Source organism: Zootoca vivipara, chromosome Z1 (genome assembly GCF_965207765.1).
Source record: "Zootoca vivipara chromosome Z1, rZooViv2.hap1.1, whole genome shotgun sequence".
NCBI lineage: Eukaryota > Metazoa > Chordata > Lepidosauria > Squamata > Lacertidae > Zootoca > Zootoca vivipara.
The window spans coordinates 49,498,003-49,510,488 of record NC_142583.1 but is presented as its reverse complement, the minus strand read 5'-3'; positions in this window follow the sequence as shown (position 1 = coordinate 49,510,488).

The window sequence follows — 12,486 nt, the reverse complement described above, 5'->3', positions numbered from 1 at the left end:
TATCTGGCCTGAAAACCAGAGCGTCTAGTCATGGGTGTAAAGTACTTTACTAAGATTCAGCACTAGTCCCCAGACGGCCCTACCATTAGGCAGGAGTGAGGCAACTGCCTCAGGTGGCAGATACTGGGAGACAGGGGCAGCAGCTTTCCCCCTCCTTCCCTCTGTTCCTCGGGAGCCCCCAGACCATTCTCCTCCGTTGTATCAGAGTTGTGTGGGCCATGGGCCTCTCATACACTCCCTAAACTAGACTGCTTACTTCAGGTGCATTGAACAATGCTGTCCCGAAGTCAGCGTTGAAGTAAGATTCAACTGTTAGTCTATTAGGCTCCTTTACATGGAATACAAGAGAGAGGTGAGGCGTGTCATTTTGTCCTTTGCCTCAGGCAGCAAAATGCCTTGGGCCTGCCCTGGTAACGATATGTTGAGGGCAGCAGCAGAATATAGCACTCAGCACAAAGGCAGGTAGGCTCAACCCTAGGATGAAACACATTCACTAATTCCCCAAACATTACCATTAAAAAATAATAACTATATGTAAAAGGGGTGAAGTTCTTTTCTTTCTGATGCACAATTCAAATATGCACGATTCACACACTTTCTAAAAATGTTGTTTTCTTTTTATGAAGTGATACAATACTTTTGAGTTTTATAATAACAGAAGCAAACACAACACATTTGAGAATTTGGCGAGGAAATCAAATACAGTGGTACCTCAGGTTTAGAACTTAATTCGTTCTGGAGGTCCGTTCTTAACCTGCAGTCATAATTACAATACTTGTTACATTAAGTACAATACCTATTACAATAAGTAATCATTTCAAAATTAGAGTGAGTCATTTATAGACAGTGCCATGATTGTTATAATCTATAAATTGCTAACGTCTATAAATAACTTGCTTTAAAATCTAGAAGAACAAATGACAATCTCTACAAATGACTAACTCTACTTTTCAAACTTTTGATGTATGCACCTCACCTTTTCATACCTCTAATGCAGGCAGTTTTCAGCCCAGGTGGCCACGTGGAGAACTAGTCCATCCTCTTTGAATCATGTTTGAATCACCTTTCAATCACTTGACATCATTAGGACATCAGGGGACTAATTCAAAGGGATTCCCTGGCAGTGCCAATCAGCTCTTCCATGTCCATTTGAAGGCTTAGTTTTTCCTGTGCAGACTGTCAAAAGTGAGATATAAATGCAAGAATAAAAAACAACATAACATAAAGGCAGCCATTGTCTGTCAGGAGTGAGCCAGCAGTAAATCACACAGTGCAAGTTGGAGTTAACTCTTTATTAGCAAAATCAGGATCTACACATCATGAGAGGGGAGGCATCGTGCAGGTATTATAGGAAGAGGCAGTTCCAAGCAAAGTGGGTAGCAAGGGTACAGTTTGTTTGCTTGAAGGAGCAGGAAGCCTGTGGATGGCTGAGGGTGATGGAGCTGGAAAAGTGGCAGAGACAGGGGTGTATTTGGATACAATAAAGAGAGATGGCTGTGGGTCTAGGCCATGGAGAACTTGAACGTAAGGGCTTTGTGCTGGATCTGGGAATGTAGGGTTTTAAGGAAGTGGGTGTCAAAGAGTCACAGCAATGAGAGAGGTGAATTAAGCCACAAACCCCTTTGAGGAAAAGAAATATTTTTCATGTGGGGAAGTATAGGTGGGTGTTTAAAAAGAACAGTTGACACAGAAACAAGGGTGAGTTGTGTGTTGCTGTTTTCATGCTTTTGCTGAAATGAACAATGTACGAACCTATGCATTTCTCTTGAAGAGAGATGCACAATTTATAGAACTCATGTATTTCACAGCAAGACAGATGTGTATGGTTTATTGGAAGTCTGGAATGTGATAAAGTAATTCACTTGAGTTTCCTCTATTAGTGCTTAGTTGAATGTACCAACCTGACCCCAAACAAATTTAATATGGTCAAAGGAATTTCTGCTGGGTGCCTAGAAGCTATAGTAATTCTCAAGTTGCTGCTGAATTTCAATCTTTTATTCTTTGTGGATGCCACAAAGGGCTGGGTTGATCCTCACTGATCAATTTGAACTTTGTAATGGTCTTCCAAGATTGCTTTAGAGATAGACCAACATAAACATAATCAAAATAAAGTATTTCATATGCAGAATAAAACTAGTGCTATAAATTCCCCATAGCAGATGAACTCTTTCAGAGCAAGCTAAGAGAATCTTCACATTTATCCAACACAAATATTATTTATTCCTCCCCACCCACCCACATTCATACCATCTTAGCTGTTAGACCAGGTAATAAGAATTCTTTATTTCTTTCCACTTAATTTTGTTGTTCTCCTTTCTTTTCTTTTGTTTTTTTATTGGAAAAAACACTGTATTTTTGTAGTTTATTCCCCCCCCCATTTGTACATTCCTCTCTCTCAGTATAGCAGGAGATCATTTTACTTCAGGCTGACTTCTTGAAGTAGTCCGCAGACAAAGCAAAATCACAGGGCCCCCTTATCTGCTGAACTTAGTATTTTATTGCTGTTGGATGCAGCTTCTTTGGGTCTCGGCATCTCACATTGGCTCAAAGGCTAGTTTTAACATCATAGCTGCCAAGTTATCCCTTTTTTACAGGGATTTTCCCTTATGCTGAATAGGCTTCCTCGCGAGAAAAGTGAAAACTTGGCAGCTATGTTTAACATTTTCCTTAAGATAGATCCAACTTAAGGTCAGCCAAACAGACACATTTTTCTTCATACCCCCAAAATGCACCCTCCATACTCGCAAATAGAATGAGCTTTGAGTTCAAGATATCCCAGGCGTTTTGTGAAAACAAGCCAAGAAACCTATACAGTGGCACCTCTGGTTAAGAACTTAATTCGTTCTTAACCTGAAACTGTTCTTAACCTGAAGCACCACTTTAGCTAATGGGGCCTCCTGCTGCCGCCGTGCCGCCAGAGCACAATTTCTGTTCTCATCCTGAAGCAAAGTTCTTAACCCGAGGTACTATTTCTGGGTTAGCGGAGTCTGTAACCTGAAGCGTCTGTAACCTGAAGCGTTTGTAACCCGAGGTACCACTGTAAACTGCATGATAGGTGCTTCCTTTGGAAAGGGCCAAGCAAGCACATTCACTGAAGCATGCACAAGCCTTGGCTGTATTATTCTCTCTCTTTTTTTGGGGGGGGGGGACAACAGAAGGCTCCCCATCCCTTTATTTTCAATAGAGAACAGAAACACAAAAATAGAGAATGCAAACACTGTCTAACTTATAGTGCTCTCCTGTAGAACCAGATCTTGCAAAAAGGGTGAGGCAGCCATGTGGAGATGCAGTGCTGTGAAGGGCTACAGTCCTGAAATAGGCCCCTGAATGACATGAGTTGAAGTCCTTAATCGGCCACTAAGTTCACTCTAATAACCTATGGCAGGGAAAGACCCAATAAACATCTCTTGTTCTAACCTACCTCAAAGGCTACAATAGGGTGGAGACAAACATATACACAGACCTTTGAACTCTTTGAAAAGTAGACTACGTACACCATTATTAGTTGACAGGTGAAAGAAGAGAGGAATGCAGTGACTTTTTTTTATCAGAACAAAAATGGAGAGATAAACTATGGAAGTCTGCATTGCACTCGATACTTGGGGAAGCCATCCAAACTTTAAGGACAATTCAGCTTGTCAGTGTCTATCATCTTCTAAGCTGTGGCTTTACTTTTGTCATGATGACCAGAAGAGATGGTCACCACCATGGAGGGCTGATGGTCCAAACAATGGGAGGCCAGTATGTCCTGGTTCCACAAGTAAGCAGGATGACAAGTTTACAGTAGGCTGTACTAAATTCAGCACCTTGGAGAAAAATCTAAAGTGTGGGTTCAGGACCACGGGTGTCTTCTTCAGCTGGGACCAAACATCTAAGTTGACTCAGGAATGTCCTGGAGAAATTGACTGATTTTCATAGCATGGGTGGGTATTCTAGCCATTGACTAGAGGCCTCACTCCATAAATGATGCTTCGTTTCCAGATAACGTTCTGGAGCCCTGTGGACCCACACAGGACAAACCAAGGAATTGACCTACCTGTGAATCCATTTCTTCTTCGGAGCTGCATTCGTCAGAGGACTCTAGTCTGGGCATGATCGAAATCAGCTCATTTTAGATGAGCCGCTTCCAGATGAAGCCTGGGGCGGTGTGTCGCCACAAAGCTCAGTTCCCACTCCCCATGCCTGCCCTGTTTAGTGAACTCCGTTTTAAAATGCAAGTCCTTTTAATTTCTTCACTGGCTGTGTGCTCCCCTAAAGTACAAAATGTAGTGCTGTAGCTTTCAATCTATCAGTTTCTTTTTTTAAAAAAAGGAAAGAGCAGCAGGCAAATTCATTTCTGTAGTTGGTGAACTTAAAGAAAAGTGGAGGCTGCAATGGAAGACATGAGAACCATTTTTAAACGGAGTGGCGAAGAGCAACATGACTGTTCCCTAATGGCAAAACTATTCCCGCCGCATCCATTTTGCTGAGATATGAGATTGCACTGTTGTGAGCTTGTGGAAACAACTCATAAAAGATAAAATGTGGCTGGAGTTTTCTTTGTCTGTCGTGTGAAAAGGCCCCCCAAAGGAGGGTGCTGGATGAAATCGCTTTCATCAGTCAGGGGAAAAAAATAACATTTTTTGCTTTCATAGCTGCTTCGGACACCACTCCCTTAATATCTCCCCAGACATGTTAGCATGTTCCTTGCATATTAAGCTGATGCCAGCAAATGCTTAAGCCAAGTGTCGGTCCCCAAGAGAAGGAACCATAAATATCTTCCTTGAAAGTGTATGTAACATTATTGTGCTTAGGCACAATAGAATGAAGGATTTGTAAAGTTAAAAAGGAGGGGAGGGTCTGTTCAAGCTGAAATATTTGCATTTGTATTAGCCAACATGAAAATAATAATAACCCAAAGAAAAATGCATCTGAAAATTAAATGCATTCAAATAGTGGGTCATTATTTATTAAATATTGCTATTAGCATTATAGAAAGTGTTACTAATAGAATTACAGAAAGTGGGGAAGGGACCTCAATAACAATCTAGTCCGACTCTCTGCCAATGCAGGAAACAATAACAAAATTGAGAAAATTCAGAGAAGTTCTTTCGTTAGCCTGTAGTTCTGATATTTGAAAAGGCCTGATATAATCCCTTTCTTAATTTTCTTTAATGTAAGCAATTTTTTAAATAAAAATGTTTAACTAATGTGTCATCTTCAACTGCAATATTCTAAGCCTACATTGTGGTTTGCTAATAGCAAGTCAAACTCTGCATAATAGCATTTATTTTGCACAAAGTTTTTGTTTTCATTTGCTCATATAACTCTTTTCTTTTATAGGTTAGGTACACATCCACTGGTGTAAAGTGATATGAAAGGAATGATAGAATATTTGTCAGAGCTGTAGTGTTTATGCTAAGAGTTGTATACCTTGGGCAATTGTCCATAAAACCAGCCGCTCCTGTTTCCATATAAACAACAATTAATTATGCATGTCTGCAAGGAAGCTAATCCACGAACATCACTGCTTCTCCTGGTGTGACATACAAGTACGATCTTATTGCATTGCATTTTTGCTGGCAGCACAAAATGTACAGATATCAATATCAATCAATCAATTGAATCTCTATCCCAGCCTTCATCCACCAAACACAAAAGTGGTAAAACAATCAAGAATAAATTCAAAGCAATACAAAAAATAAGTAAAAACATTAGTCACACCTGAAAACATGCAACATTATCCCATGCTCTCACAACCAGTAATTTCAAGGTAGCTAGGAAGAATATACATACCTAGTTGTTGCCCCAACAAATACCTGTCAAGTTCAGAAGCATTTATAATTTTGCCAGGCATGGGCAAGTAGGGCCACATAGTGCAGTATTTTTCACCACACAGATTCACCTTGCAGATTCATGGCCTATCATCTCTAGTGTAGTTCCGCCAGCAGCCTGTGACAAATACATCCAATTTATGAACAGAATGGAAATGCAGCTTGAATATAATCTGCATTGTACCAAAATAGATTAAATTCCACATGTAGCATGCCAGGTTATAAATACAGCTGCATTCATCCATATAATTAATTTTTAGCACATACTTTTTTCTATTATGGGACTATTGTCCCCAAAGAAAACAAATGATAAGAAACTCATATTTTACTTCTCTTATGTATGGAATGCTCTTATACACAAAGAATGTTCTTTTTGCTGGCCAGGATGGTCCAGAGAAGTGTGTGCATGCAAAGTCCCTCTGCATGCTCTCTAGGGAGGTAGGAAGCGTTTCCTCAGGTTAGAGTGGTCTGAATGTTAGACTGGGATCTGGGAGGTTGGGGTTCAAATCCTCAGCCATGAAACTCATTGGGTGACCTTGGGTAAGTCATTGCCTCTCAGTCTGACATACTGAGTTGCTGGGATTAAATGAGGAGTGGGAGAACCACCTAGGTCACCCTGAGCTCCTTAGAGAACAAGTAGGATGGAAATGCAATAAGACATTAAGTAAATAAATAAACAGTCCAGAAAGAGAAGAAGTGGCAAGAAACTACTGTATACTTTCCTATTACATATCAGCACTATTTCCTTATTGAGTTTTGTTTGGAACTTTATTTATACTCTTTCTTTCATAGGTTTTACATTATCTCATGAGAGCCAGTCCTCAAAAGTACTATGTGAACCTTAATACAATTCAACAGTGTTTATGCCTGCCTTCCCCAATTTGGTTCCCCCCCCCAGATGTCTTGGATTACAACGCCATCACACCAAGCCAGAATAGCCACACTTTACCAAGCCACATATCTAAATGGCAAGATGAACTGTTCACTGACTGCCCAGGGAAGTTTACTGCCGTTCCACTAAAACTTGCTAATGATTACAGCCCCTGCAACACTCAGGTATAAGGCCTGCCTTATAATGCTTCATACCACGGGTCCATTTAACTCATTACTGCCTACACTGACAGGTTTTCGGACTGAGGCCTCTCCTAGCCTTTCCTGGAGATGTTGGGAACTGAGCCTGAGACCCTATGCATGCAAAACAGGTACTCTGGTGTGAAACTACACTTTAATGTGCATGCTAATCATTTTAATGTTATTTTCTGAACAGTTTCATAACTATGGCCAACAAATGTGAAATGATTGTTGTTAACAACAACAAACAACAACAACAACATTTTAAATAGCTGGAGACCAGTTTTTTTGCACCAGTCGGTTCTCCTTTTCTTAAAGAAGTAAAGTATAATGTACTCTTCAAATACAGTCATTTGTACATTCATTTAAACTTACAAGTAGCTACTATATTTTCCCTCTTCACTTCCAAGTACACGCTCAAGCCATTTCCCTTAACAAAATCTAAACTACTTTCCTTCATGGCTGCCTAGAATAATAAAGAACTTGAGCTTTCTTAGCTTTCAAAACTTTTATTATACATTGAGAGTCGTTTTGGGAACTTTAGCCAAAGCTAGGAAAGCCAGGTTTGGGGGGGGGGAGCATTAGGCGAGGGAGCAAATCTATAGCCATTTGTTTAAAGGTCCAGACCCCAAGTTCCCACATTTTATCCTTAATGCTGTGCTACAGTTGCAGAAAACTCAAAACAAACACAAGTGGTAGTGGGATTTCTCATCCACAAGTCATTCATGGGAGGAAATCTTGATGTGCAGTGTAACCTTCATTGGCATGAAGTTTCAATTCCGCCTAGGTTCATAACAGCCAAGTTTGGAATAGTAACTTGCCGGCTCCATGACAAATTAAGCACCATTTCCCTCAGGAGTTATTCTACAGCTCAGGGTTTAAACTGAATGCCTCCTTCATTCCTGGCACCTTGAATGTTGTGACAATGTACTTTGGATACCAAAGAAAGCAAAATTTCCCATTACCCCCTGGTAGACTGCTGCTCCTCCATAGAAGAAGAGCTTCTTGAGATCTCCACCAAATATTCTAAGACGATAAGAACCAGACATACTTCCTCACCACCAATGATTTAAGGATTTGGCTTTAATCCACTCATAATCCAGTTGGCAATGTAAGTCCAATGGGATTTATTCACCTCACCAAAGCTGAGTTCTCATTGTTTGAGTGAAAGAAAGGAGTCTTGGCCAGGTGAAAGCATTATGTTGCCTGCCCTCATTCAGTGCGGTCCAGCATGAAGCATAATTTATCTGTGCTGTATTATATAGATACCAATTTATATGCTTTATTATATAGATTAGGTATTATATATATTATGTATTATATAGATACCAATTTATATCCCCATCAGAGGGATGCACAGAATATAACACAGACATTAACAGAGGGGAACTTATTATTGCATAGCAATTAAGAAATAAGGTATTTTGCTTGGGAAAATATACCCACATACCTTCCTATAAAAAGCAAGCAATCTATCTGTGGTAGGATCATTTTTTAAAAGTTTGAAATTCCTATGCTCGAGCAGCAGGGGGTGCTCTAGGTTTAGTGGTGTCATTCCTGTAAAGTAAAGCAAGTGCTTCCTCTCTTACTTCACATGAGCCCCAGGCCAGCAGATTTGACAAACATACCGGTCGTAACTTCGAGCCTCAGCCAAAGGCATGCAGATAGCACAGGTCTGCAGCTTATGTTATGAACAATAACCACATTGGTACTTTTAGAATTGTCCAAGCATAGAGGCCAAGGATTTATTATTATTGTTATTTTTATTGTTGTTATTGTTGTTATTATTATTATTATTATTTAAATGGTTAATTTCTGCTTTTGGCAGCGAGGGTGGTTGTGACTTGCTTTGGAAACATCTTGAGGGAGCTATGGGAGAAGAACAGATATATCAATATGTGCTAATATATGTAGAGATTTAATTATGCTGTGGGTATGGCTGGTAGGAATGGCTCGGAGTGAGGTCTGCATGCCAGAAAGAGCTAGCCATGTGTTTGGCAAGCATTACTGTGGGCACATCTTCCATTTTAGCAATTTGGTTTGGCGACCAATGGTACTTTAACATGTGGAATTTATATTGCATTTGTTTTTATTAAGCTGAAGTGTTTTCTGACATTTAAGAGGCCATTCTGTTTTGCTGCTAATTATGCTGCTTTAAATGTGATTTTATTGTTGTATTTGATTTTCATTTGTAATGGTCCGTTAAGATGTTTTGCAATGTTGCATTTGTGATATTTTAAGGTAGGTTGCAAACCACTTACGAGTCCCCCCCCCCCCGGGAAATGTTAAGTGGTACAGCAAATGAATGAATGTCACTCTTACTGGTGTGCAATGTTACATTTGTGGAGGACTACCAATGGCTACGAGCCATGATGACTATGCTCTGCCATTCAAGATTGGAGGCAGCAATGCTTCTGAATACAATTGAACTTCTACTTACCACCGCCTCTTCTTATGGTTGTTCCAAGTCGCAACCATGGCAAACCTGGAAGTAACCGACAGGTTTGCCGCCGTTCATGCCTGCGGATAAGCGGGCAATCGCCGCTCGCACCTGCGCACAATGGTGCCTCTCCCAGTGACCCATTTCAACCTCTGGATGAACCTCCGGAATGGATTGTGGTCGCAAATAGAGGTTCCACTGTACTGGTTGCTGGAAACACACAGGAGCGGAGAATGCCTTTGTGCTCAGCTCCTGCTTGTGGATTTCCCAGTGTCTTCTGGTTGGCCCATGTCAGAGCAGAATGCTGGACTAGATCCAGCAGACTTTTCTCATGTTCTTACCAGTACACTTGCACTTGTCATGCAGTGTTGAAAAGTTATAGATCATTGGGCAGGGGAAAGGTATGCAACTCAATGCACACATGCCTAGAACTTATATCTGCAATGTTACACTGACAATTTCACATTATATAATCAGAGGTATAAAAATTAGCAATCTTGCAATCGCCTGTCAATCACTGCTTCATCTCCAATAACCTACGGCAGGGAAAGACCCAATAACAATTTCCCGGTTTCTCCACTTCTGGGTTTGTTGTTGTTTTCTATCTCTGCAAGACTTCCTGGCTGTGACCTAACACTTCCCCCTACGTTCTGTGTTCAGTTCGGATTATTCCCTTACGGAGTAAGACTATTTAGGAGTCGGACTGGAGCCTTAACTGGAATAGAGCACTGTCAACGTTTTCCATTTCCATGACCTGTCAGCTTCTTATTTATTATAATAAATGTTCTTTTCTCTTTTTTCGTTAGTTAACATGCACAGAGAGCTGTTAATTTTACAGAGAATTGTATTCTGTTCTTTATAGTTCACCTTCTGGGGGAAAGGGAGAAGCAGGTGTATCTGCAGGGGGCCTACAAACACCTATAATTTGAAAGGAATCAAAGAAAGAAGAAACATTGGAGCTCAGAAGGCTTCCTCCTCGTCTCTAGTAAGAACGAAATTCTTGTAAACAGAAAGAAACATGAAAACAGCCAGGAAACCCTAATTTATTTATGTCTGCTCAACATGAATTCGTAATAGGATTACATAAAGCACTTTATCTAAGGCAGCTGGATGTAGTCCTTAAGAGGACTCCTCTGTCTTTATGAGGTGCCCAGAAGGGAAAACATCTGCCAAGTGAAGCTTCTCCCCTCCTTGTAGTAGCATGATAGGAAAACCCACATTTGCCACCGGTCTACCTACCTTGGGACTTTTAAAGCCACAAGATCGTGGGCGTAGCAGGATTTTGGGGAGGGGGCAGGGCAGAGCTACCTGCAACACAATTGGTCAGTTCATGGAAGCCACACCTATCATCCAGTTGCATCGCTAGAATGACCTCAAATGACCTCAGCGAGCATTTCAGCTTCAAATAATGATTATTTCTACTTTTGGTTAAGTTTTTAAAAAATATTTACTTGATTTGGTGGGGGCAGTTACACCCATGTACAAGATCCCTCTCAATCAAAGTCCAGACATGACAATTGATTTCTGTCACCTTTTTCTAAGTAAGGACAAACACAGAAGTCAGGATTAACTTTGATCTTCAAGACTTATTAACAATCCACCAGCTGACGTATGAAAACTTACTCTTAAATGAGAAAAGGTAGAATCATAGAATAGAATAATAGAATCATAGAGTTGGAAGAGACCACAAGGGCCATCCAGTCCAACCTCCTGCCAAGCAGGAAACACCATCAAAGCATTCCTGACATATGGCTGTCAAGCCTCCGCTTAAAGACCCCCAAAGAAGGAGACTCCACCACACTCCTTGGCAGCAAATTCCACTGCTGAACAGCTCTTACTGTCAGGAAGTTCTTCCTAATGTTTAGGTGGAATCTTCTTTCTTGTAGCTTGAATCCATTGCTCTGTGTCCGTATAACACAGAGAGCTGTCCAGGCTTTTATGGATAAATGTTAAAGTCACAATAATCTGTTTTGATCGCATGTAATCTCATAAATAATCTTGTCCCTCTCACTCTAATTTCTGGTAAACTGCAGTGATGTGACCAACCAGAGGTCAGGTGAGGGGCACTGGCCCCCCATGCTCTCTGCTACCAGCACTGTGAAGCCTCTTTTCCTTGAAGATTCACCCAAGCTAGCGACTGAGCATCATTTCCTTGAAGGAAAACTTGATCAGGGCCGGCTCTAGGGGTAGGCTGGGTGGCGCGGGGGCGCCGGGCTGGCAGGGGGGCGCCGCGCGGCAAAGCCACGCGGAAGCAGTGCTGTGCGTTGCGCCCACCAGGGCGGGGGCGCCGGAGCAATCTCTGCACCACGGCGCCCGGGCGCCCGACATGCTTGAGACAGCCCTGAACTTGATAGCCAAACACAGATGAATTCAGTAGTGTGGGAGTCAGGCATTAGGTTTTTGCAGTGCTGCAGCATAAAGTATGATTGGTTGGCAACTGTTTCATCCTTCTCTTTCATGGTGCCCCCCCCCCTTTCCCGGCTTTTCTTAGCAATGAAAAGGCAATCCAGAGGAAAAACACATTCCAATTCTTTGGGGATAATCCCCTCTCAAGAATCAAACAAAGCACCCATAAGATAAACACCATTGTTACAGCTCCCAATAAATTGGTTTGTAAGGGGGTTTAATTCAACTGCATTTTCAAATGCAGCAAGACCATTCTGACTCACTGGGATTAGATGAACAGATTTATTACTCTGAACAAGATTTTGGCAAACATGGGTGACTGCATGGTTTCTTTTAAAAAAGAGGAAAGTCTTTGCCTGCTCCCAAAGCACATATCTTTAAGGCTTTATTTCTAACAAGGTATCGAGGCTGCTTAACAACAACCCTACACAAATACTTACGTGCACATCTATAATGAATGCAAATGAATGACCTTTTAAGCAAAGTTTAGAAAACACCATCGAAAGTCTGTGCATGCCTTCTGTTTGGCATAATTTTGAGTTGATTGCACATATGACATTTACTGAAACGAGCATTTCCTAGCCACAATTTAAAGGTATATGCTTCCAAATTTTACTACTGTGACATATCAGGTGTAACTACACAATTATGGAAATGAGAAGCCGAAAGCAATGAACATTTGCTACATTAAGCTGACATGCAACAGAATATTTGAGAACTTGTCCTCTTTGCAGAATGTGCAAGGTAATGACCATT